Below are 24,976 nucleotides of genomic sequence, written 5' to 3' on the forward strand. Positions count from 1 at the left end.
GTTCTGGTAACACCAAGGAGTAAATATGTTTTTACTCATTTTTCCTACAGTGTAATCTTTATCATTATGCCATGAGAATTGCTACTCCATTTTATACAGTGATCATTTGTATTCAGACTCAAAACTCTCAGGCAGTGTGATATCCTTTCAAATAAATAACTGTTAAGGTACCTTTAGTGCATTTTATTTGTCTTTAGGGATCCAGATAGATGTGGTTCCCAAGGCTCCCAGCACACATCATCTGCTTAGAGGACGGCCTCTATTGAGAAGGTATCCAGCATCCAGTACCCCAGCGTGAGAGTTAGGGCTTTGTCCTGACAGCGACTTGGAGCCGACTCGGAGCACCTGCTTGAGCAATAGCCCTGCCCTGCCGTCCACTTTTAGACCAAGAAGCCAGACTCACGTTTTGGAAACTCTCCTGAACTTTCCCCAGCCACCATTTTTGGTTCCAATTGTATCTGATGTCTAAACACTGTTTATCACATCACCCATCGGTCCTACACCTCTGTCCTCCCTGTTGGACGTCATGACTCATATCTCTGCATGCCACCACCTCTTACTTCAGCCTCTCTGTTGGCTGCACTCTGGTTGGAGTGAGCACTTCTGGATGGTCCTTCAATGTCTCCCAGTGCCCTGAAAAGCCACCACGAGACTTCCCAGAGCACAAAAGCCTACTGCTCCATTCCAGTCCTACTTCCTGTACCAGTCAGTATCTCATGTTATTTGTGGCATTTTGTGTTTTAGAACTGTATTGGGATGTATTTTCTATGCAGGGCCAGAGACTAGATATTTTTGGCCAGAGAGTCTCTGTCTCAGCTGCTCAACTCTGCCCATGTGGCATGACGAAGCCGTGGGTGATTTGTCAGTGAACGGCATGGCATGTTCAGCAAGCTAGGATCTGTTACTTTAATCGGTTCTTTCCTTTCCATGCTTTAAGTCTTACATCTGCTCTGAGTTTCCCCCCTCTAATTCCCTGTAAATTCCCTCAACACTGAAACCACCACGGCCCCCAGCAGTTGGCCCCACACACTGTCTGTGGACAGGCACGCTCTCTGTTCCTGGCAACACCACAAGCCAGTTCCACCATTTTCTCCTGTGTGGTCAAGCCCATCATCTCCAGAGCTCCACTCACCCCTTACTCTTCCCTCTACTTAGTGGGATGTGATCCACCTGGCTCTGAAAATCCTGACAATGTTTTTGGCACATCTCGCTGCAGATGTGTGTGCATGTGTGCACTGCACAGCCAGTGCGACACTGCACTGAGTGCCCCTGACCAGGCTACTGGTACACGGATGCACGGTCCTCCCTGTGTGTGCGGATGTTTTCAGTCGAGCTTGTGCTGTCCTTGTGGAACACTATGACTGCCTGTCCACTCCAGCATGGCATGGGGCACCTGCTTCACGACGCCAGTCTGCAGGCTGGGGGCCATCCAGGCAGCTTCCCCCCAGTCCATGACAAAAAGAGAGAAACAGGGACATTGGTGTGAAATCTTTATACAGCTAATTAATTTTCAATATTGAGAAAACCCCTTGAAATATTTAAAGTATTTTTTTTGTTGTTGTTGCTGCTAAGGCACGAGATAAGAGTAGTTGCAAGCCTTTTGTTGTGCCTAACACCCTTTTTTGAAATTGTACTGGACTGTGATATCCCCACATCTGGGGCCCACGTTCCAGGAATGCACATCCACGGCCCGTCACGAATGACAAGTTTCCTGCGTGCCTTGGGTTGCCTCCTTTAACCCACATCTGGCATCATCAGAAAGTCTGTAAACCACAGCAAAGCCAAGGAAGATGGTAACCATGCAGGGAAGGAGGCCCACACAGCGATGTCAAAGTAGGTCTCTCTTTTTTTTTGTAGCAGCAAATAACTCAGATGCCAGTTTTCCTTTCCATGGAAGTTTTACGGTTGGGTTACCCATGTCTCAGGGAAGTTAAGCGATTTCCCTAAGGCACCGTCTGACACACATTCACACACACCTGCCCACTGAAAAGACTCGTTCTGCTTGAATTAGGACCCAAGCACCTCCAGCCCCGCGTCGTCGGCTCTAACTACTACACGGGGCTTGCTCAGCCTCCCTGAGGCCTGCGGCTCTCGCATCTTGCCATCTGTTTTCAACAGACATCTTCTTTTGTTGAGAAGACTCCAAACCGAGAAGCTGGATTGTCTTTTATTTCTTTGTGTGTGTGTGTGGCATGTTACAAAAATGTAAGAAGTAATTTTTCAATTTTATGCTTTTTCCGTCCTTGATGTCAACATCAGAATGCACTATAATAATGTCTAATTGTTATCGGTCATTTCTTTTAACATCTGATAATATGCATTAGCTCTTGATCTGATCATCTTTATTACCATGTTTTGGGGTAAAATGATGTGCATCTAGCCTTTTAGGTGTGTTTGTTGTTTCCTGTGAGGGTCCATTAGAATATTTTTCACATAAAAATGGATATTAATGGTTAGGAAGGAATTTAAGGACACATGAATTTGTTTACTGAAGTCTGAGTTAGGTCAACTCGGTTCAGCCTCACCTCCTGCAACACTTCTGAGATAGAGTTCTATCCACCGTATTTATGATTTCTTGGGGGAAATGCTAGAATGCCTATGGAAGCTCCCAGGATGATCGAAGTCTCAGGTCCAGGAGCCGGGAGGCTGTTCAGTCCAGTTCCTCATCTGCTACGTGAATTCCCGCAACGGCCTCGCCATGCTTCAGGCAAGAGAACAGACGCTGGCAAGACTGTCCAGGACATCTCTAGTGCCCTTCTGTTCATCTCAGCAACGGTCTATGTAGGCATGAGCTCTAGAATATTGTGGAATACTGCTTACACTGGCAGCAATGCCAGTCTGCTGCACTTACTGAGGTCCATCTAGGTTCCTGGTGTCCTGCCAACCTGCTGTGAGCCCCGTCTCCTGTGGCCCCCACAGCCCTGGGAGACCGGCTTAGCATTGTGTCCATCTCATGAAAGAGGAGAACTAAGGAAGCAAAAAACATGCTGTTTAAGAATCTGCCACAGACCGGATGTTTGTGGCCCCCCCAAATCCATATGTTGAAACCCTAGCCCTGTGGATAGTGTCGGGAGGAGGTGAGGTGGTGAGGTGGGGCCCTCGTGATGGGGGGTGCCCTCCCGAGAGGAGGCCTGGAGAGCTGCCTCCTCCCTCTCCAGTCTCCACTGAGTGAGGGCACAGGGTAAGGTGGCCACTGAAACCAGACATGGGATCTGCGGGTGCCTCAACCATGGACGTCCAGGCTCCAGATCCAAGAGCAGTCAGTGAGTGTTGGTTAAGCCGCCCGGTCTGTGCCGTGTTGTTTCGGCAGCCCCAGCAGACCAAGGCGGTAGCTGTGGCTGGACTGCGTCTGACTCCTAGGCTGCTATTTTCTCATTCTCCTGGTGGTTGCTGAGGGGTCACCTGACAGCAGGGGCAGGAGACGAAGGATAAAGGGTAACCATAGTGAAAAAATGCACGCGCAGGATGGCGGGCTGCTGTGCTGAGAGAGAAGACACGAAGTGTGGCTCAGACGTGCTGAGAAAGACCCTGTCCAGGTGAGAGAACCTGGCGCAGCCATGGACACGGGGCGGGGAGGCGGGACCGGCTGCAGCGATTGCGCATGGGGGATTGGCACGAGGCCTGCTCAGGGCTGTCAGTGCAGACCTCGCAGTCCTCCAGTGCTCTCTCTCCCAAACACGGGTCACAATCCAGTCTCAGCTCCTTTCTTTGTGGTGTGAACCTGACAACTGCACTCAGCAGAGTTGCAGCTTCTCCCACCCACATGTGCACTTCATCAGGGGGCAGTTTTCAATAACGGGGACTAAAATCTACTGATGCAATTTATGTTTCAGGCTTTGGCTCACGCAGGAAAGGGAAACAGAGCCGAGTTCAGATGTTCTTTCTGCCTCTGGTGACAAGCCGAGGAAGCAGGATCCTGCCTGAAGGAGCGTTTCTGCCTCATTGTGAGTTGTAAATGCCAGCGTGTGGCTCGTGGTGAGGAGTGGCTGTTGCTGTCATCAGCGCATTTGCCACTTTCCTGCACAAATATGGGGATCCCACTAGAGGAAAGCCGGGAGCGCCAAGGTCCTTGCTATTGTGGAATCTGCCACAGCACTTGCCTCCATCTCCATGGCAGGACAGCCACAGAGGAGCTGTTTCTTCACTGGCTCCTTGATGGTGCAGACAGTAGGAATGTGGCAAGAGCTTTTCTCTAATTTTAGTTATGTCTGATCCAGTCTCCACAATTTACCAACTGTGGGGATCTTGGGGAAGCCTCGTATTTCCAAACTGCACATGGAGAGAAGTACAAATGCCCGAGTCACACGTTCATTAAAAAGGTTGAATGAGATTGTGCACAAACATGTAAGTGACCTAGCACAGCATGTAGCCGCAAGCCCCTGAGAAATTTTATAGCTTTTTTATGAATGAAATATGTTTGAAGGGCACCAGCTGGGCAGAGAGCCATCTCTGGCTATCTGACGTCCTTCCCTCCCTTGGACTGGCATCTTGCAGAACCTCAGTAGGTGTCGGCATTGGCTGGAGCAGGGGAAGGCCACCTGCTGGAGAGTCAGAGGCTGCATCTGAATCCTGGATGGAAGAAGTCATCTGAGAGCATACAGCCTCCGTTTCCCCATCTAGAAAATGAGAAGAATCCAGCCAGCCTCCCTTGTGGCATCGTTGTGAGACTCCTACAAAACCTCCCCTGATAATCTGCACACAGGTTATCATTTCCTTGCTGGTTGCTAAAGAAGCCACACTTACTCTGTCCATCTCTAGGAAATCAATCTTGATTTTAATAAACATCGAAGTCTGGGTAGTTCCTGGAAGCCTGGCCCTACACCCACACTCAGCTGAGGGCTACCGGTTCTCCTCTGACACCTCTGTCTCACCACAAAGGCTGCTGGAGCGCAGAAGAGCAGTCTATAAATGGAAGCGTTTGGAGCTCCTGTGAGAAGCCAGCAGGCCTATAAAGACCCCAATAACTGCACCTCATTTCGTGCTTCTATTGTGAGCCACGCTGTAGATGATTAGTGTGTTTTTCAGACGAACAGCAACAGTACCTTGAGCTAAAATGCCACTTCCTGGGTAAAATGATCAATCTCTTTGACTTCGCCAGTAAACACGTTCCATCGGGGGGTCACTAATATGATTTTATGACCTCACTGTCAGAGATGATACCATTACCAAGCTTGATAAACTATTCTTTGGAGGCTTCCTCTTAATTTTATTTTTTATGCAATCATGGGAGACTATAACCAATAAATTTAGCCTGATGCTTTCTCACTATTAACTAATTCTGAAGAAGCCCTCTGGGGTTTGCCGGCACAAACCCTTCAAAGAATCTGTGCAGGATATTGGAAATGATATTCACCCTGGGACAGAGGTTTAAGATTGAGCCCTACTGTTTTCTTTGCCATTAGACTTACAACTCAGCTAAATGTCATTTAGTCAAAATGCTGGGTTCTGCAGGATTTGCAGATAGGGCTGACTATTTGTCTTCAATAAACTCATTGACTCACAGAAGAGGCATAAGATTATTTGTTTGAGAAAAGGATGCATAAGTGGAGCCAGACTGCCGATGCGCAGTTTCTCATCAGGTCCGTGCAGGCTCAAAAGTGCTCACATCCAAATTAAACTCCAGAGTCTTTTTGGAAAACATTGTAACAGCTGTGACATGGAAAGGAATTTAAATGAGAGTCGCAGCCAGGGGTCTTAAAGGGGCCCAGCTCAGGCCCTGTCTGTGGTACACAACCAGAGGTGTGCCACCTCATTCTTTCCTAAGTCAGGGCCCAGGCTTTTAAAAATCATGTTTCAATGCTTTAATTGTTTCCGAGGCTCCACTCTCTTAAAATCTCATTTGTAGAAGTTGTTTCTGACTATTGTTTTCAACCACTGAGGACACTGATTGCCAAATGATTGTTTTCAAAATAAAACTCCAGTTTGAGAGATGTCTTAAACTAGCGGTGGGAATAGTTTGTCTTCTGAATTTCATATTAATAAATGTATGTGGAGACCTTGGAGATAAAGAATAGACTCAGTGACGCCTTAAAGCTCTTATGATTCTGGTATAATTATTGCTAATTTCTGATCTATAAAACCTCTCCCTTGCAGTCACTTCTTCACTAGAATCTAACCCAAATCTGTCCTTCAACACTGAAATCTTTGAGCACAAAGTCAGCAATCGTCAAATACCACTGCAGAAGGAGCTCTCCGTTCCCGGGTTATCCGTTTGTTTTTCTTTTCCTTGTTCCATTTGTTGATGTGCGTGGCTGGGACCTGGGTGGGAGCACCGGTGAGGTGTTCTTCAAGCACTGGTCCATGCTAAAGTGAATATCTAATTTCAGGAGGTGGAGTATTCAACACAATTGCTTTTATTATTCAGTAAATGTTGAGTGCCTACAACGTGGTTGACTTTGCTCTCATGTTTATGTGTTAGTAGAGGAGACAGACGTGTGCATGCGTGAGTGTGAGTGTGAGTGTGTGTGTGTGTGTGTGTGTGTGCGCACGTGTCAGCAAATGAGGAGTTCTGTGGAGGGCAAAAAGGAAAAGTCAATGAGGCAGGGATTTCTGGGTCTGTCCATGTTCGGTACCGTGAGTTTCAGTAAGTCTTTGAGCAGAGGCCTGAAAGAAAGGAGGAGTCACTTGAAGATGAATTGATTAATCATATACAAGAGAAGTTGATACCCTATGAGCCCTGGGTGCCATGCTGAGGGTTTTACATTAGCTGTCTAATCCTCAAACCAACCAAATGAGGTTGGTATCATCATACGCATTTTGTACATGAGAAACGTGAAGTCCAGAGGGTGAAGTCATTCCCAAAGCAATTCACATGACATCAAGCAGAAGAGTTGGGATTTAAATCAGGAATGCATGATTAAAAGCCAGTCATTTGCCCTCTGTGTGTCTGCTCTTGTTGCCAGATGAGACTTCCTCAGGAGGAAAAGCTCCGGCCTCAAAAATCGGGCACAGAAAGATTGGAACAGTCAGTTGTCCCAGAGGGGCAGAGTGCGAGCTCTGCTGTGTGTCAGTGAAATGAAGTGGATGTGCTCCAACCTTGTCATGTCCCTGTTGTGTTTACCTCGTATCCATCCCCGAGCCTTCTGCAGAGCAGGCTTTCAGCAAAGATTCATTAGTGGAATGGAATCTGCCAAATTGCTCACTTTAAAATTGACCTGATGCATTTGCAGTTAGCAACAATGAATCAGCCTGGAGATCTGCTGTGGAGCATGAGGACTATAGTCAGTAATATTGTCCGTATGATGGAGATTGGCAAAGAGAGTAGATTTTAGGTGTTCTTATTGCACACACACACACACACACACACACACAAAGGGTTAAGTTTGGAAGGTGAAAGATATGTTAATTTATTTGACTGTGGTGATCATTTTATTATCTGCATGTATACCAAAACATCATGTTGTACACCTTAAATGTATACCATGAAAATAAAATATATAATAAAATAAAATTTACCTAAAAGTTTACCAGTTTTAAGAAATCTGTCTTAATCTTAATTCTGAGTGGCGAGAAACCCCAAACCCATACATTAAGGGCAAGTATAACTAAAAACATGGCATTATGCCCTCTGTGATAGGGCTTGCTATGACGTGATTTTGGACGTTTCCCAGGTTAAAGCCAGGCCTGTTCCCTGGAACACCGCTGCACCCGGCAGCTAACTCTGGCGTCACGGTGCTACCCAGGGAGAATGGGCTCCATGCCAGCCTTCCTTCCCTGTCTGCCTTCAGTATTCTTGTCCTGCCTGCCTAGAGTTTGTGGCTTCGTTCTGGTTGGTCCTGGTGTCCCTAGGGTGAGGAGTCTTTCCTTCCAGAGTAGCAGCCTAGGATGGTGGCGAGGGCCACTCCAGCGTGGGATTATAGAGACAGCCATGGGTGGTCTGCTGTGGTTCAAGGACGGTCCTGACCAGACGATTGTGTAGCATCCTGGCCACCGTTCATGCTCAGGAATTCGGGGACCGTTTGGAGAGAATCAGTGGTGAGGACAACTGATGGATTTGCTTGATAAGCAAAAGCTCTGGATGATATAGTTATAGACCTTATCCACACCGAGGAGTCATAGCTCATCAAATTTTCCTCCCTGCCTTGGCTGCTAGGAAGCTTTTGATTTGCAGCTGAAACCCCTTGGCTCTTGAGTGCATTTTTGGGTCTCACCACTGGCTTTGCCTTACTGTGCTTCTCAACAGTCGGCCTTCCTGCCTTATTAAGTCTGTTTGAGTTAGCCATTAAAATTTTTAAATGAAGTTGTGGGTAAACTAAAAAAATGCATAAATATAGAAATATATCTGACACTGCCAATACAGAGCACTCCCGAATGTTCAGAAGATGGATGAAATACCTCATGACAACAGTGGGGAATTAGTTTAGCACACATTTGTACAGACCTCTGTTTCAGTGTAACAGCCATTAATTCTCAATTGCTTTCAATTATTTGAATATGACATGAGTTTGGAATTTTAATGTCTTTCAATGATCACATGATAATGAATTCTTTTTAATGCTCATTATCTAGAAAATAGTTTCTATCAACCTTCAGTGGACACCGTTTCGGTCTGGTCCAGCACTGTCCAATGGAACTTGCTGCAATAGTAGGCGAAGTCTAGATCTGGGCTGTCCCTGTGGCTTCTGAGTGTTTGGAATGTGGCCAATGAGAGGAAAGAACTGACTTTTAAATTGTACTTAATTTTGGTTAAATTTGAGGAGCCACATGTGGCTGATAGGTACTGCTCAGGCAATGCAGGTCTTAAGAGTGATGTAAAGCTTGAAATTCTAGTCCACTCACACTATTGATGGGTTTCATGTTGAAAGAATAAAAAATCCTTTATGAAGAGGTATTTATTTACATCTTGCCAAGTGCATGGAAAATGACACGGTTTGGCCGTGTTGCAGGAACTAGTGGGACCCTCTGTGCTCAGGGCAGTGCCAAAGTCGATGTTGTGTCTGTGAACTCACTAAACTCTGGAGAATCTCTCACTTCTGCAGGCTGAAGAAAGACATCACAGCCACAGTAGTAAAAGAAAATGGGAAAATGGCGAAGACGAGAATAAAGTGTAAAGGTCTCGATGTGAGCAAGTGTGTATCGCTGTGAGAGCCAAGAACCTGTGTTACGGCTGCAAACAAACCTACCATCCAAGTTCAAATTACATTTTAGCTGGAGGCTTTCTGGAAAAACTGTGGCAGCAGCGATAGTGTGGCATCATAAATAAAAAGAAAATTGGAGAGGAAAACTACGATTGCCAGGAAGCAGCCTGGGCTTCTGCCTAAATAAGGCAAAGGAAGGAAGAACCAGCAGCACCCACCAGACAGCAGAGGGGCCTGCAGCGTGAGTCTCCGTGCCTGGATCCGCTGTGACAGAGCAGAGCTGGCACCTGCTACCCTTTGACTGGTGCTGCTGGGCTCCGCGCCCCTGAGCAGACCATGGGAGCAAGAGCTCAGGTGGTCATGGTCTGGGCCCAGGCGGGAACTCCTGCTGGGACGTGCTCTGTCCTAGCTCATGCCATCCCAGCTTTCCGGCTGGCACTGGGAGCGCTCAAGTCACGGAGCAGTGAGGACTTCCTCACAAGTCCATGCACAGCAAGGCCCAGGCAGTACCAACCCTGCTGCCAGGAGGCTGTGTAGCAATGGGGGAGCTCAGTATCCTCAGCTCTTCCCAGGCCCTGGTGACGCCCTCCTCGCTACAGGCACTTTGTTCCCGCAGTGGAGGGATGGTGCTCCAGCCTCCATGGCCGTGCCCAAGTAAGTGCCCAGACCCCGCAGCCAGCGTTACTCAGGGACCCACGGAAAAAGGGACCCAAGACCCATGAATATTGTGTTGAGGCCTGGCACGTGCAGGGAGCTGCTGGCACTGACTGGCTGCTGGCGCCTGCAGGGGTGACCCAGCTCTTTCTTAACGTCTTGTGAGCAGATTTCTCTGGCTCTTTGGCTCCTTCTGGTGAGATAAAGGGAAAGCCTCCACTGTGCTCACCCTTGTGTCGAGTCCTTCTTTCAGCTCAGTTCTCATCTTTATACTGAACATGTGGTCCCGTGCCTGCTCCTGCCTGTGCTCTGTGTCCAGTCAGGGGCAGGAGCCTGGCCAACACTGGGTGTAGGACACAGACTCAAGTCAAGTTCCAGGGGCAGCCTAGCATGGAAGGGATCAGGGTGCTCCAGCCTTCCCATGGCTGCTGGACTTTTGTCTGCACCTCCATTTCTCTTCTGCTGGGGTCCACATGGCTGTGTTGTGTCAGGCCAGAAGGACTGGGATGTGGCACCTCCTGGGAGCCACCATCAACTAAGGACGAGGGCATCCTCCTTAGGATGCCACTGCTTCAAGGGGAAATCCTGTGGTCCACACTAAGTGCTCCATATTCCCCAGAAGGATTGAACCCTGGTTGCCCTGGGGTAGCTGGCTTGAGGGTGCAACTGTCATCGGCTCACCTTCTTTCCTCGTCCCTGCCAGTGCGACCTCCGCCCTCACCCAAGTAAACCAACCCGACTCCAGCCTTTGCCTGAGGGGCCCTACCACCTTGGGACCGTGAAGGCAACACGGAAGCTCTGAGAGTGACCACCACATTTGGTAATGGCCCATTCAACAGAGGCAGCCCCTCCTGCCAGCTTCCTCTTCCTCTGCGAGCAGGGCCTCGGCCCAGATGTCCTGCCTGCTGTCCCTCCAGCACACACCCTGACATACGCTCTTGCGCACACCTGCTTATCTCCCTGGGTCGGACTCTGCGTGAGGAAGTGAAGGTTGGCATCATTTCTCATGCTAATGTTGGCCCGTTGCATGCTGCATAAGGACTAGAAAGGAGACACTTATTCTAATGGAGTTGCAGGCTAATGCCATCTAAAGCACCAATGTGCACACACGCCCCGTGCACACGTTCCACGTGGGGCAGCAGAACAGGACGTGAGCTGAAGTATGGCAGTGACCTGCGGGACAACGGCGCAATGGTTGCAGACAGTCTCACTTGAAACATCTGTGTGTTAAAGGTCTCAGGCCACGACAGCAAGCCAGAGGTTTGCCAGTGCCTTATTCTAAATGTGCCTGTCTGTGACCAGCCGTACACATGCTGGGTGAAAGGCGCCATTACTCATCTGAAGTAGCAGAAAGATCAGGCGTCTCCCTCACACTGTCCATGCTTCCCAGGTTTTCATCTGGGCACGTGCTATGGGAGGAACACTTTGTCCCTGTGATTCTAGCTGGCAGGCTCCCAGCCCACTGGAGGGAGTATTCCCATTAGAAAGTTTCATGTTCAAAGTTTGAGTCAGCTGCACCAAATGTGTGAGAGAGAATGTCACTGGCCCTGGAAGTCACTCTTGCTTTCTGCTGTTCTTTGTTGGAAAATGGCACTATTTGCTTAAATGGTGAATTGGACAGGGAATGATTATAATTCATTTTTTTCTCTTTCAGATCACTTTAACACATTAATATTCAAAAGCAAATTTTACTTTTCCTTGTTTATATCCTCACTAAAAGTGAGGTGTGGTAGAGAAGTCCTGGAACACTGTAATTTTTTCTGGGGAAAAGCAATCATGGAAACTGGTGTTATCAGCGGTGAGGCTCTACTAGGTGTTAACTGTACAATTCCAGTCAGTGGTTTGGTAAATCAGCTCTTGTATGACTAGGAAGGGAGAGGGACAACTCGCTTTCATTCATATACTGGAATTAAAGTTTTTAGATTTTGTCTTTCCTTTTCTTTCCTGATCTGCTGTCTACCAGTGTTCACCTAGTGAACTTGCTAGCACCGTATGTCACTTGGTTTATAATTAGCAATTTTGTCAGAAGGCTCACACACCTTTCTGGACCGTCTTCCCAGGATGGTGTGGACGGACTGAGAGGAGCCTGCTTTAACAGAGAATGGAAGAACCTGCCACTGAGAATCACAAGATAGATCTCAGTCCCAGCTCTACCATTAGCCAGCCAGAAAGTTATTTAATTTTCTGGGCCTCTGTTTCCTCATCTGAATAACCAGTATCTAAGCTCCAGGAGGAAAGGGGTCATTATCCCATCCCCTCCTCCCACAACTGTAGCTCCCATGTAGAGGACAGGGCCTGACACGTCGTAGGTGCTCACTGAATATTTCTTGAGAGAATGAAAGGTGGTATAATTCACATCCCTTTCAGTCCCAGTTCACTCCAAAACAGACCTTCTTACAGGGAAGATATAAACAATTCAAGGATGGAAATAAACGTAGCACAGAAGACACGACTGTGTTTACCTTGTACCTAAAGGACCAACCATTAAAAGAAGAAGCAGGCTAGCAATGAAAGCTGTGGATGCAGAGCTCTTCCAGTCAATTCAGAAAATACCACGTTGACTACATCACTTCTGAGTCCCAGTTCCTCTGCAACAGAAGCGGTGGACCAAGAAAGACAGACACACAAAGGTTGCCAACTACCCCGCTACTTAATTTCACTTCTTACTCCAAAACAAAAACAAAAACAAAAACAACCCCCCCAACCCCCCCAAACTCAAGATGTTTATTCCATTTCAAGACAAGTGAAGACTTTTAAAGTTATTTAATGATTGTTCCAGATTTTATTGTTAAGTTTGTGTCTATGTATATGTTGTATGCCACAGAACCCTACATCATCTCTGAACAGAGGTTTGTTTAATCTGTCAACATGTAGCCCGTTAGGACAGTGTTCTGCACATCAGATCTCCTGGAGAGAAATACACATGCCTGGATCTCTCCTGAAATGTACTGGATGGAATTTTTCAGGTGTAAAGTCTGCATACCTGTGCATCTGAGGAGCCCCATGGAGGAGGACTCTGCAGCCAGCCAGAGGAGGACCAGTGTTTCTCCAGCGTCCTACTGGGACCTGGGATGAATTTGAGCAGCATATGCAGAGCCCTCGGCTTGTGCATGTCCTTTTTGATTGGGCTCATTTGGCTTCTTTCTTGCTGTGATGTGTTCATATATTATTAGACTATGAAAAATCATATCATTCAGGATTTGGGGCTTACCACAGGATGTTACCAAAACCATTGGCCCAACTATTTTCCACCTTGCATGTGTTTTGTAACTCTTTACTTTCTCTGGTCCTTTGAAAAAGTATTCAAATAATTGCCATTTAGGCTACATTCTACCAACCAGAGATGTCTTTCTAGAGGCTTAAACGCCCAGGACAGATGATATGATCCAAAAATGTGTCCATCCCTGTCTCTGACCCAGGATTTTCACTTCAGAACTATGCTGAGGAAGTTGCCAGAAAAGTTCGCATGGGCATAGGTGCCAGTGTTTTTCATAAAACTAAAAATTATAGTGAGTATAAATATTCAATAAAACAAAATTAGTTTGTAACCATACACAGAAGCCTAGGCAACCTTTATGTTGGTAACTTAGGGGTTTTTATATAACATATATTGTAAGGTTAATAGTTTAATTACCAACTGAACTGTATGCATTGTATGATCTTGTTTTTGTAATAACTTTGTATGTATATAAAAAAATTTATGTGGAAGGATGTAAACCAAAGATGTAAAACATGTATCTGGGTGGTGGGGTTGTGAATGATTTTTTCACTTTTATTTTTAATAGCTGTCTGAATTATCTAGATCTTTATTGTGGCCATATATTGTATTTTAAAAAATAAACAGACAAATTTAAAGCTAAATTCAGAGAAGAATGAACAAAGGGTCAGACTCTCCTCCGCAGCATCTGACAACAGCTCAATCATTTGGCCAAATAGAGGATGCAGGGACACTCACCAGTTACTAAGCTTACACCTACTTTTTGACATTGCGATACAAAGTGGTAAGAGCCACATTGTTCAGTGTGCTTCTTGTTTGACCAAGTAGCTAGACTAAAACAACTGGTCTAATGTCATTCTGCATTCATTTTTGCTCGGTATAGGTCACATCCTAAAAGAAAATTATGGAAAAATTACCTCACACATTTCCTGGGGTGACCTCTCAGGGGTTTCTCACAGAAGGACACCATTTTCTACATAATGATGATATCGAACACTATTTAAGTATTTACTAAATATATAGCATTAAGACACAAACTTTTCAGATGGTTCTTGGACATTTTCCATTTCTGACAATGAGGTAAGACCATGACTTACACCAATATGTTTAATTTGAAAGAATACATTTCAGAAATGTCAAATAAATTAACCTAAGTCCAGCTCTACTTTCATATTTAATTTTGATTCTTTTAGTTCAAAATCAATTGGAATAGATACTGTGATTCACCCAGTGGGACTTGGTATTAATATCCACGTGTCCTCATCTGCAGGCTGGGTTACAATGACTATAGGTTACATACTAGTCATAGAAACTGTGTATGTTTCAAAGCTACTGCTAGCTCTTTTTCCTGTGTGTATGGTAGTAGTGTTTTCCCCTCTCAGAGACGAAGTGGACTCCCAGGTGTCCCGGAGTGGCCGAGGATGCAGTGGTTAAAAAACAGGGCTTTGGAGTCCAACTCAGCTACTAAACACCTGTGCTGATCTTGGACATTTCTTTTCAGTCTCTGTAATTCTCAGTTTTTTCATCCTTAGTTAAAAATGTCTACCCTGTATGATTGTTGAGAAAAATCAAAAGAACTTCAAATAACCACACCATTGCCTGGAGCAAGGAGAATGTTCAATAGCAGCTAAACGTCATCGTCATAGCAGTGCTGAGACTTCTGTTATAGTGATATTGTTAGAGTTACATGCTAAAATACACGGGCGCCTCTCGTTTCTCAGAGTGTCTCACATTTGAAAGAGCAGATAGTGACAAAGGTCATCTTCTGTCACAACCAAATAGACAACAATCAGAGACAATCAACCTGTACCCTCACAAACCACAAGAATCAGACAGAGGAAGCCGTGGGAGACCTCCTGCAGGACGCGAACTCAACCAGGAGTCCTGGGTCAGTAAAACAAGGGGCTACAATGGCCCTTCCTGCAAACCAGTGTCTGTAGATACAGCCGGTGGAGAGGGGACATTCTGCCAGGGATTGGGCAAATTCAGACTGTCAGGAATTTCCAACTCAAAGCTCCTCCTCTCCTGTGTAGCTAGGGTAAGTTTCCCACTTTTATATTTAATTAGTTCCTTCTCTCTTGTCACTCAGTGCACATGCATGTGTGTGGTAGGTGGTTCCTTGTACAACAGGGATTTGTACATACTCGTGTGGACACTACTACAATTTACCTCTTTTCAGCAATCCTATTTCTTTTCTTCTTCCTTTGAACTTTTATGCATTAGTTATTAAACTAGTGCATTTAAACCCTGGTTTTCAGGAGCCCCTGCAGAGTATTTCAGTTCTACTTCCCAGAGCATTCACGTGTTTATTCCCAGAGATGGTGCGCCTGAAGAACCTGGCAATCTTCCTCACGTGCAACTCTGATAACCACCTGCCTCATTCGGGCCACTCTCCCCCGGTATTAACGACTTCTCACACTTACTGGAGTCAGGATTACAATGTTATTGGTTATAAAGCCTTTAAGCTCTCTATTAGTTATGTTTCAAACCTTTAGCTCCTTAGGCAAATAGGCTCTCTGCTAGAGAGAATGAGCCACCTGCCAACATTGTATCCACCTCTCTGGTAAGAGCACCTATTAACATTTCTACTAGCAAATCAATGATGCTGCTAAATGACAAAATCTAAAATCAGCCCTGGCTATTCCTCAGTGTTAGTTTTTAATTTTCTTCACAGGGAAACAAGTATGGCAATTATACGTGAGTCTCTGTTTAATCTGATGACAAATTAACAATGACAACAAAAGGTTATCTGCTGACATATCTAATGTAGACATTGAAAAAATATTTTATCATAAAATTAGAACCATAATTTGGAGTTAGCAAAAATATGATACCATCTTAACCTGCAGGTCGGGAAATTCACCACCAGTGTGGGTAAGTAACTTCAGGGTCCCACAGCCCCATGCTGGGTAAACTGAGGAAACAGGCTCTGGACTCTCTGGCTGTTCCACCTCCTGACATTAGATTTACTGCCAGGACTTGCTTTAGGGCTCCATCTGGAGCATTGGTGTGGGGAAAATAGAATAGTTTGGTCAGGCCTCCTCACCTTGGGTCCAGTTGGGTGTGGTGCAGCACATTTCTTGTAAATAAGTTGTGTGTGGGTGGAGTTACAGTGTGCATGTGCACCCATGTATCTTTTTAGTTTGTTGCCATTGTGTGTTTTTCAGTTTGTGAATCAGAACTGGCTGGCAGAGCTCACATCTAAAAATAGAGCACGTTTACTCTGCTGGCAGCTGCTCAGTTTTTCTTTGGACTTTACCAATAGCAGTTGAGTTTCTGAGTTTCTCTGTGGACTGCTTAGCTCTTAGATGTGTGTGTGCTGAATAAAGACTATTCCTTCTTCAACCAAGGCTCCAAGGACCTTTTTGCCAGTTGTCTAGCTCATAGACGTGTGTGAAGGGTTTGTGAGCGGGTTTGAGGGGTCTCTGAGTTCCAGAACCAGCCCTAGCTCTACAATTGGTTACATCAGTCTCTGGCACAAGGTCCTGTGTTTTGACCATAATCCAGTTGTAACATTTTAGATCCTCCACTCTCCATTAAAATAGGAATTTTACTCCAATTTTGTATCTCCCAAGTGCGTAGAGGCTCTTTTCTTCTCATAAATAACCAATGACTTCAATTATCACTAGAATAAATTCAAAATTCTTTTTTCTGGGGTTTAATCCCCTCTAAAACCTAGTTAGACCCTGCACATCCTGGTTTCGTTACCACATCAGCAAAAATCCTGACTATTTCCACTTCTCATCTGTTGTCCTTTCTATCTCCTATTTTATAAATGCCCCATCCTGTGTAAGTGCCAGGCATTTACTGAGTCCCTTGGTTTTTCCAGTCCATCTGTTTGTTTGTTCACTTACCACTCACCCACCCATCCATCCATTCATTTTTATTAAGCATTTTATTCATTTATTCAGCACATATTGTGTCCCAGACAGTGTCCTGGGGACATGAAATAGATAGGTGATAGACAGATAGATATATGGTAAATATATAGATAGATAAGTGGTAGATAGATAATTGGTAGAAAGAGAGATAATAGACCATAGATAGATAATAGATATGTATAGATGGATGATAGACCTATAGATAGGTAAATAGGTGATTGATAGATAGATATAGAAGAATAGAGACAGATGATAGATGTATCATAGATGATTGCTATATAGAAAGATTCATGATAGATGATAGATGACAGATAGATAGATAGAATAGAGGTAGATAGATGTATAATAGATGATTGATATATAGATAGATTGATGATAAATAATAGATATTTAAATACATGACAGACAGATAGATGGACGATAGATAATTCATGGTCACTATCTTTAAGGTACACAAGATTTTGAGAAAGAGTCTGAGATGTAACAAATTCTTGCAATACAATGAATGCATTTGGTGCAATAGACCAATAACAAGGTTGGAGTTTTATGATTACTAAACACTCACGTCTACTAGGTGCTTATGGAATCACCAAACATAAATCCTACTAAGACAACAGCCATTCATGCCTAAAATTGAGTAGAAAATACATAAAATAAAATCCAGATAGCTAGGTTCCTTTATCCTTTTTTTCCTACCACCAACATGCATCTCTGCTTGTGGTCTTCTGGGCATTTTTCAAACCATTGGCATCACAATTTTGAATATTTACTGAGTTCTTCCAACCAGGCTGGATGAGGGTTGGCAGGACGGCGCTCATCCCGAGCCGGAAGCCTGGCTTGTGAGCACCAGACTAATGAAAAATTTAATATCTCCAGCCTCGCCTTCCATTGCTCGTTGTTTGGTTTTCATGGGAATCTACTTCTGAGTGTTTGCTGTGGGCAGACGCTTCTCTCCTCTTCATTGCTGATCAGGAGAACAGTGTGGCCCCGGCTGCCTAGGGAGAGGGTGGGGGCGGGGTCAGAGTGCCCGTGAGTCTGTGTGTGTGCACACACATGCGTGTCCACGTGTGATGTCCAGGGGTCACCAGCTGCCCGTGTGAGGGGCAGCGTGAAGGTGTGAAGGCCTGTGCTTAGAATATTTCCAACCCCAGAGCCTGCAGTCTAGCTGAATGAAATACATGACAGATAGTCAGGACAGTCAAATCTAGGTCTAAGCCTCAAGATTTAAAGGTAATTTATATCCAGACACATGATGCTATGTCTTTTTACCCTTCCATTTTCACAGCTAACTGCCAATTTAAGACAGCATCCTTGCTTTAGTTATGGGCGTTAGTAATAAAATAATAATAACTTCACAAATAGGACTAGATTCTATAAATCCTGACCTTCACATCAGGGAACACCCCAGAAAACACTTAATGTGCTAAAAGCTGTAAAAAAGGTGGGGGCCTGACTTAAATAATTTCTCTCCTTGTGTATCTTTTGGGGAGGAGGAATTTGAAGTTATGCTTGTAACACATGCGTACATGTTGAGTTATATACAGATTCACTTTTACATCTTCTGTTACCCTGAACATTTGAAATAATCATAATAAATAAAAACTGCGCTATAAAATGATCAAATACTGCCATAATTCTCATCTTCTGAAATCTCATAATATTATCTGGGGAAGAGGAAGGATGGATCTGGAATTGAAATCTAAAAACATTTTTTTCACTTAACTACAGTTCTTTTTACTCTAAAACCTTCTCTAAGTTTTCCTGTGACTATTCAGAAACCATCTTATTCCTGCTTCTCGTAGTTTACCTGAATGGTGCAACTCCACGGGTGTCTGGAGGGCCTTTCAATTCTCAATATTTCACAGCCTCACATTGGCAGCTAAATTCCCTCAACAGCTCTGTGTGCTGCTTCCCGTCCAGGGCCCTGGAGGCATCACGCCTGCGAGTCTTGGGGAGGGGAGGTGGCCTTGGCAGGCCAGGGAGTTCACTTGGGGACCCTGGTCATTTGCATACACTGTACCTTAGTGGCCTCTTGTGAAGATGGCTGCCTTGTATGTGTGTGTGCGCACGTGCATGTGTGTGTGCTCGTGCATGTGTGTGTGCACGTGCGTGTGTGTGTTGCTGATGGGCTGTAGAAGAGAGGCCCAGAGCAAGTCCTAGGTCTATACGCCTTCACAGGAAAACATCATCTACAAGGAAGCAGGAGCAGGTCTTGCACCCTGAGCAGATGCTCCTGAGATCTGCAGGGGATGCCTGTGAGCAGTGGGATGACTCTCGGGGAAGGCAGAGCTGGCATTCCTGAGTGACGATGCCATGAGACCCTATCCCTTGCTGCACAGACGAGGTGGGTGTGCTGTTCGACTAGTTTCCCAAGCAGCGGCTGAGACGGCACACGGCAGTGTCTCTGGCCCTCCTCCCCACCCACCACGCCTTCCCGAGCCACGTCCTCAGCCACACAGAACAGAGGTGCCACAGACAGGCACAGATTGCGACTTTGCTGTTTACGAAGAAACATCTCGAGCATTTCAGTTTGCTCTTGTTAGTACTTATGTGAACTATGGAAAATGACTCCTTCATACAGAGCTCTGGCTTCCAAAGCAAACCACAGTCCAGGTTTTTGGAACCTCTGCACTTGGGTACAACATCAGCCAAGTGACCACAGACGACAGAGACACTGTCCTTCTCTTTATCTCAGGAAACTAGTCAGATGTCCAGGGAGAGCAACATGGGGAAAGACCTCTTACAGGAGATACAGTCACAGCAGAGCTCGCTCTAAAAATATGGTGCTTACTACAAAATCTCGCTATCAGTGCCCGATGGAAACCCACTTCTTGTACTTACAGCTTTCTCATTTGTTATACGATTCTGTTAGTGCTTTAATTACCTCGTCTACCTTTCCTCGTGAGAACCCTCTTAACCTGCTTTACGAGAAGTGTTTCTGAGGCTGTTTCTCTCGAGGGTGCACAAGCAGTACCTAGCATGGCCCTTTGACAATTTCACGGGGTTTACTTACAGTAGCAACTCAGTGCACCAATAGTGTTAAAACTTTTTCATCCTTGGTTTTTATTTTACAACGAATCAAGCAAAATAATCAACAAAATGAAACCCAAAGCAACACACTTAGCAACGCTGGTCAGAAAGAGCCTTTTTCTATTGTGATGAGGGCTGGAGAGAAAGCCTGTGGATAGAACACAGGACGATGGGAAAGTTAAACATAGAACATCACACGGTGCTATTTGGTTTGGTAAAATGAGAGGAAGATATTACATTAGAATAATTTTCCTTCTGTTTGATCACACACTTTATTAAAGAAGTGAGGCAGCCTTCCAGTTTGAGATATCTGAAGTCACATCAGCGAGGACGTCAGATAGATGGTGGGGCAGAGGGAGCAATCCTGCAGTGGCGGCAGGGGAGAGGCTGAGTGATGTGTCTACGCTGTCGCTAACATTCACAAATCTATCATTCTGGATTCGCAGATTAAAATTATTCACTAAGCAAGAATGCCATTGAACTGCACCTTCTAGAATTCCTGGAGTAAGTGGGTAACTGCCAGGCTGATCTATCTGTGCTGTAAGAGACACATAATCACGCCACCATCAATAACAGCCTGCACTTCACGGACTCCACTGTGTTTGAGGCAGCCGTGAATAACCAGACGCAGGCGGTAGATTGTATGCTACCCTCACCAGCATTCGAGCTGTCTGAAGACATCAGAAGATCCTGTAACACATTCGAGTTTCACTTCATTAAAGTTACTGCAAGATACAGCAATCCCACATCTCCAGTGAGCTTAAATGTCCATTTCCGGAGTCACTGACTTGCCCAGATTTTTCAACTGATATCAAATAACCTACCTCGATTTCTGGTTCCTCTCAAACCACACTGGAATCTGTTTTCTTAAATCCCTGACCACATTTCATGTTTTTCTGTATATATATATAACTGATCTGACACATACCGCATGCACATCTACGAGCAATTATTTATTGAGATCTTCTCTGTGCCAAGTGCTCAGTTAAGGACTTACACATATGCTAAATTATTTTACTATTGCCTGCAGTGATTTTCTGAGGCACATATTTTTGTCCCCATTTTACAGATTAGTAACGTACGGCACAGAATTACTAAGTGCTGTCCCGGGTCTTTCGTGACACCGCAGACCTGAACCTGCTGCATCTCCTGGTGTCTTCATGTCCCACACTCCTCCCACTGGTGCTGGTCTGCGATACTCTTCCCCTTCAGGTGGGTAAGTCCTTCCTTGAGAAAATAATCAGGTGTTGTCACATTGGGTCAAAAGCCGAATGACAGATTTTGGAATGAGGCAGTAACAGCCTGAGAGGAAAAGGGTTTTTGCTAATACCTGAAAAATGCACTGAATCAGGACTTTGAAGGACACTCCCTAAGGGTGCCACGTCCCAATGAGTCTTTGCATTTTGTACGCCCCCTGTGTGAGCTGCAGGTTGGACTGGTCCTGCCACGGGGGTCTGCAGCTTGATAAGAGCGCATGTGGAGGTCTGCTCACATGGCTCATGGGCTGTATCTGATCGCAGGTAGCCGGGCAGTAGCCCAGTCCTCCTCTCGGGCCTCCTGGCCGGCGGTCCTCACAGACACAGGCTCTGCTGCTTTCTCCACCATGAACTCCCATTAATCTCGTCAGTGTGTGAGACGGGCACTGTGGCTCGTCCTGAGAGGGATGGGGCGATCGAGGAAGGGACACCTGGGGAAATGCTGCACTGCCAGGAGTCCCCAGCGCTGGTGACATGAGCTGCCCTGCCTGCCCCCGCCTGCCCCTGCCTGCCCCTGCCTCTGCAGCTCCTGTCGCTCACAGTGCAGCACCCGCCCTTCGGCGCTCAGGGTGCACACCCTCTACCTCTCGCAGGGAACACCCCTCTTGTCTGCTCTTCTCGGGACATCCCCTTGACTGTGTCCTCACCACCAGGTTCGAGCACTTCCCAAGGTCTTGCACTGAAAATAAAACAGCTCCCATTGGGCCCTCACCTCCCTCTGAGTCCGTGGGAGGGGGAGGGCCCCCCAGGGGACACTTGACAACTCTGGAGATACTTGGTTGTCACAACTTGAGGGGGTGCTGCTGTGTCTGGTGGGTGGAGGTTCGGGGAGCTGATCTGCAACCTGCACACCCAGGACAAACGGCAGAGAATTATCCAGCCCCACGGGTCAGCGTTGGGAAGAGCGCTAGCTACTCTCCTGTGTCTGCTGGAGCCCCTACTCCCACCGTCCCTGCCTTTTCCCACCTCCCTTCACCTGTGCGCCTTGCAGGGGACTCCTGGCCTCATCCCCTGTCAGGTCTTTGAGGACCCCCTTCACGGCATTGCTGTGGTCTCATCATGCCTGGCCTCCGCATCGTAGGCGTCCCACCTCACCTTCTGTCCTCACTTGTTGAAACTCTTCCTTGAGCTTCCTCATCTAGTTTCTGAGCTCAACATCCGGCAGGTCACTCACGCCCTGCTTTCTGTTGGCTACCCGCGCCCTAGTGCACCCTCCTCCCTGAGCCTCCCCCTCCACCCTCGCTGTCTCGTACAGGCTACCCTGGTCACCCGGGGAGGAGAGCTGCCTCCGATCTGTCTTCACAGTGAGTCACAGACCTGGTGGTGACACCCTTCTGTGCCCACCTCCCACTCACACTGCTTTCTTAATGCAATCTGTGAGGTCATGGGTGCCCCAGACTCTCTGAATCCTCACGTCACACCTCCAGCTGTTCTCCCTGCTCTGGGCATCTTTGGGTTCTCCTGCCCACTGAGCTCATTCCCGACACACATTGAGCCTGTTACCAACATGTTCCTGTTTCCCTCAGGGAAACCTGCTCATCCTTCAGGATCGGGTCAGCGTCCCTTCCTCTGAGAAGCCTGTCCTGAACACTAGGTCTTTCCATCAGACGAGTCCTTGGAGGAGGCTTCGAACTCGTGACCACATTGCCATCGCGGGTTGAGTTCCAGCTCACCTTGGCCCTGATGCCTCCTGCCCACCCACGATGGCAGGCCCGCCTTGTGCCTCGGCCTGCACCTGCTCCAGACAGGGCAGCGTGCTATGGATGACCACCGAATGACTGAGTGACTCACAGGCCCTGTCTTCTTGAGAGCTCCTGGGTCGTTTTGCAAATCCGTTCTTTCAGGACAATAACCAGCAAGCAGGCTGCCGGCCCACACACCAGCCCTTCCTCCTGCACCCGCCAGCTCTTACAATTCCTGGATTAAAACTCCTACCTCCAGCCGCCACATAAAGAGCAGACTGCAGTGTCCCACACTGACTGCAGCTACACTGAGTGAGTTACTCACTGAGGCGATGACTTTACAGGCTGACTATCACCATTGCAGGTAGTGCGAGCACCTCTCCAACCCAACCTTTCTTCCTAAAAGAACATACTCTATGCGACACCATAGTCTATGCTCCACGTCTGACTTCCAGCTCCACACTGACTTCCTTCCAGCATTCAGTGCATTTTCTGTATGCTGTTTACAGAAAATCACAGTGTCTTAGGCTGCAAATTTACATTGAATACTTTTATGTCCGTGATTTGAGTTACACCAAAATATCCCTAGGCACTGTCCCCAAAGAGTTAATTATTGGCACTCCCTCTGTATTCTTTCTGCAGGCGTTGGCTTCTATCACGGGGGATCTTTCCCCGAGGACAGATCATCCTCTGAATGCTTTGTTGATGCTGTTTTCTAGCTCCAAGACACCTTGTCTATCTCTAATTCCCTGTGCTGACTTTTTTCTTTTAAGAAACCAACAAAACCAGTATCAAGACATGCTCTACCGGTGTCATCCTAAAGGGTGAGGACTGGGTCTCTCACACTATTTCCTGCCCTGACCTCGGATGATCAGTGGCTCCCTACATCCAATCCAGCAAACAGCTGCAGTCTCCCCACCACGACGCATCCCCTCAACATCCCGCCCCTGTGAGGGGACCTCTTCCATGTGTATTAGGGACGAGTGCACTGAGGAAACTTTCCCCAGGTCTGGGCCTGTTTGTGTTTTATGTGTAAGCCTTGGAGGGGGAGGGCAAAGAGGGAGGGGGAAAGAGGAATGGGTAAAGGGTCTTAAAAATCAACTACAATGTATATTGAGAAGTTAAAATGAAAATAAAAATAAAAAGCCTTTGAGGGAAGGGGGGATGAGGACCCCTTGCATTTTGCAGATGGAGAAACATGTGCCGCAGGTGAGTGCAGACGTTGCCAGAGAGCTGACCCTGTCCAGGCACTGGCAACGCGAGGGCATGTACCCACACGCTTCCGTTTGTTTTATTTTAAATTTAATATTCGCATTTAGAAATAATTACAAGAATGTGTTGGGCGAACACAATCAGTGCTTTGCTGGCTTCTCTTAAACATGCTGTGGGGCACAGCCCTTGCCTCGTAGAAAGCTGAAGATGGGAGTCACCGGTTCTCAGTCCTGGGGTCTCCTGTGTGGCCCTGCGAGCAGCCTCGGGCTGTTCACACTCAGGTTAACCGCACTTCTCACAGTCCTCCCCCCAACCCTGTCCCCTTCAGGCCCTTTCATGTATGAATCTGATGGGAGCTGCTGGACCCAGCTCCTTGGGCTCTGAATTGGGAGTGGGGTGCCACCATCTAGACAGCAACATTTCTCCAGGACAGGAGACTTTCCTCAGGTGGCGACATGACAGTTTTGATGAGCTCACTGGGGCAACTGCAGATCATTGGGGTTGGACACACTGCACATGCAGTAAAGTGCACTTTTAGAGCCCCTGGGATGTGCCCCATACCGACGTGTACCCATGGGTATCATCCAGGGACCGACGTGACCCACTGCAGAACTGGAAGCAGCCCCAGGTCAGGGTCACTCTGTAGACTTGCTCTCCGCATTCTGCGCTCAAGTTTCCCTTTCTTCCTCTTCGCGTCGGTCTCACATCCCCTTTTTATTCTATTTCTTGTATCTTCCTTGTTTATGAGAACAAAGATTAGCAAGTGAGCCTCCAACTGCTCTTGCACTGACAGAAAAGTGGTGCAGAGAAGAAACTGCGGAGGGGAACCGTGGGAGACACGAAGCCTGCACCTGGGGCCACTCCAGGCTCTCTAGCTGCTGGGGAGGGGTCTTTGCTCCTTTCCTGGCACTCAGCTCCCACAGCCAGGAGCAGGACATTGTGGGGACCGTCCCTCTTCCTGGGCTCC

The 24,976-nt window shown here is 46.7% G+C and overlaps 1 protein-coding gene across 1 annotated transcript in view; it reads right to left on the reverse strand.

Annotated features, from left to right (window-relative positions):
- The window catches only part of ADARB2 (adenosine deaminase RNA specific B2 (inactive)), a 474,444-nt gene that overhangs the window by 265,628 nt on the left and 183,840 nt on the right, over window positions 1–24,976 (reverse strand). The gene's annotated exons all lie outside the window — the stretch shown is intronic.

This window comes from Cynocephalus volans, chromosome 6 (genome assembly GCF_027409185.1).
Source record: "Cynocephalus volans isolate mCynVol1 chromosome 6, mCynVol1.pri, whole genome shotgun sequence".
NCBI classification, from domain to species: domain Eukaryota; kingdom Metazoa; phylum Chordata; class Mammalia; order Dermoptera; family Cynocephalidae; genus Cynocephalus; species Cynocephalus volans.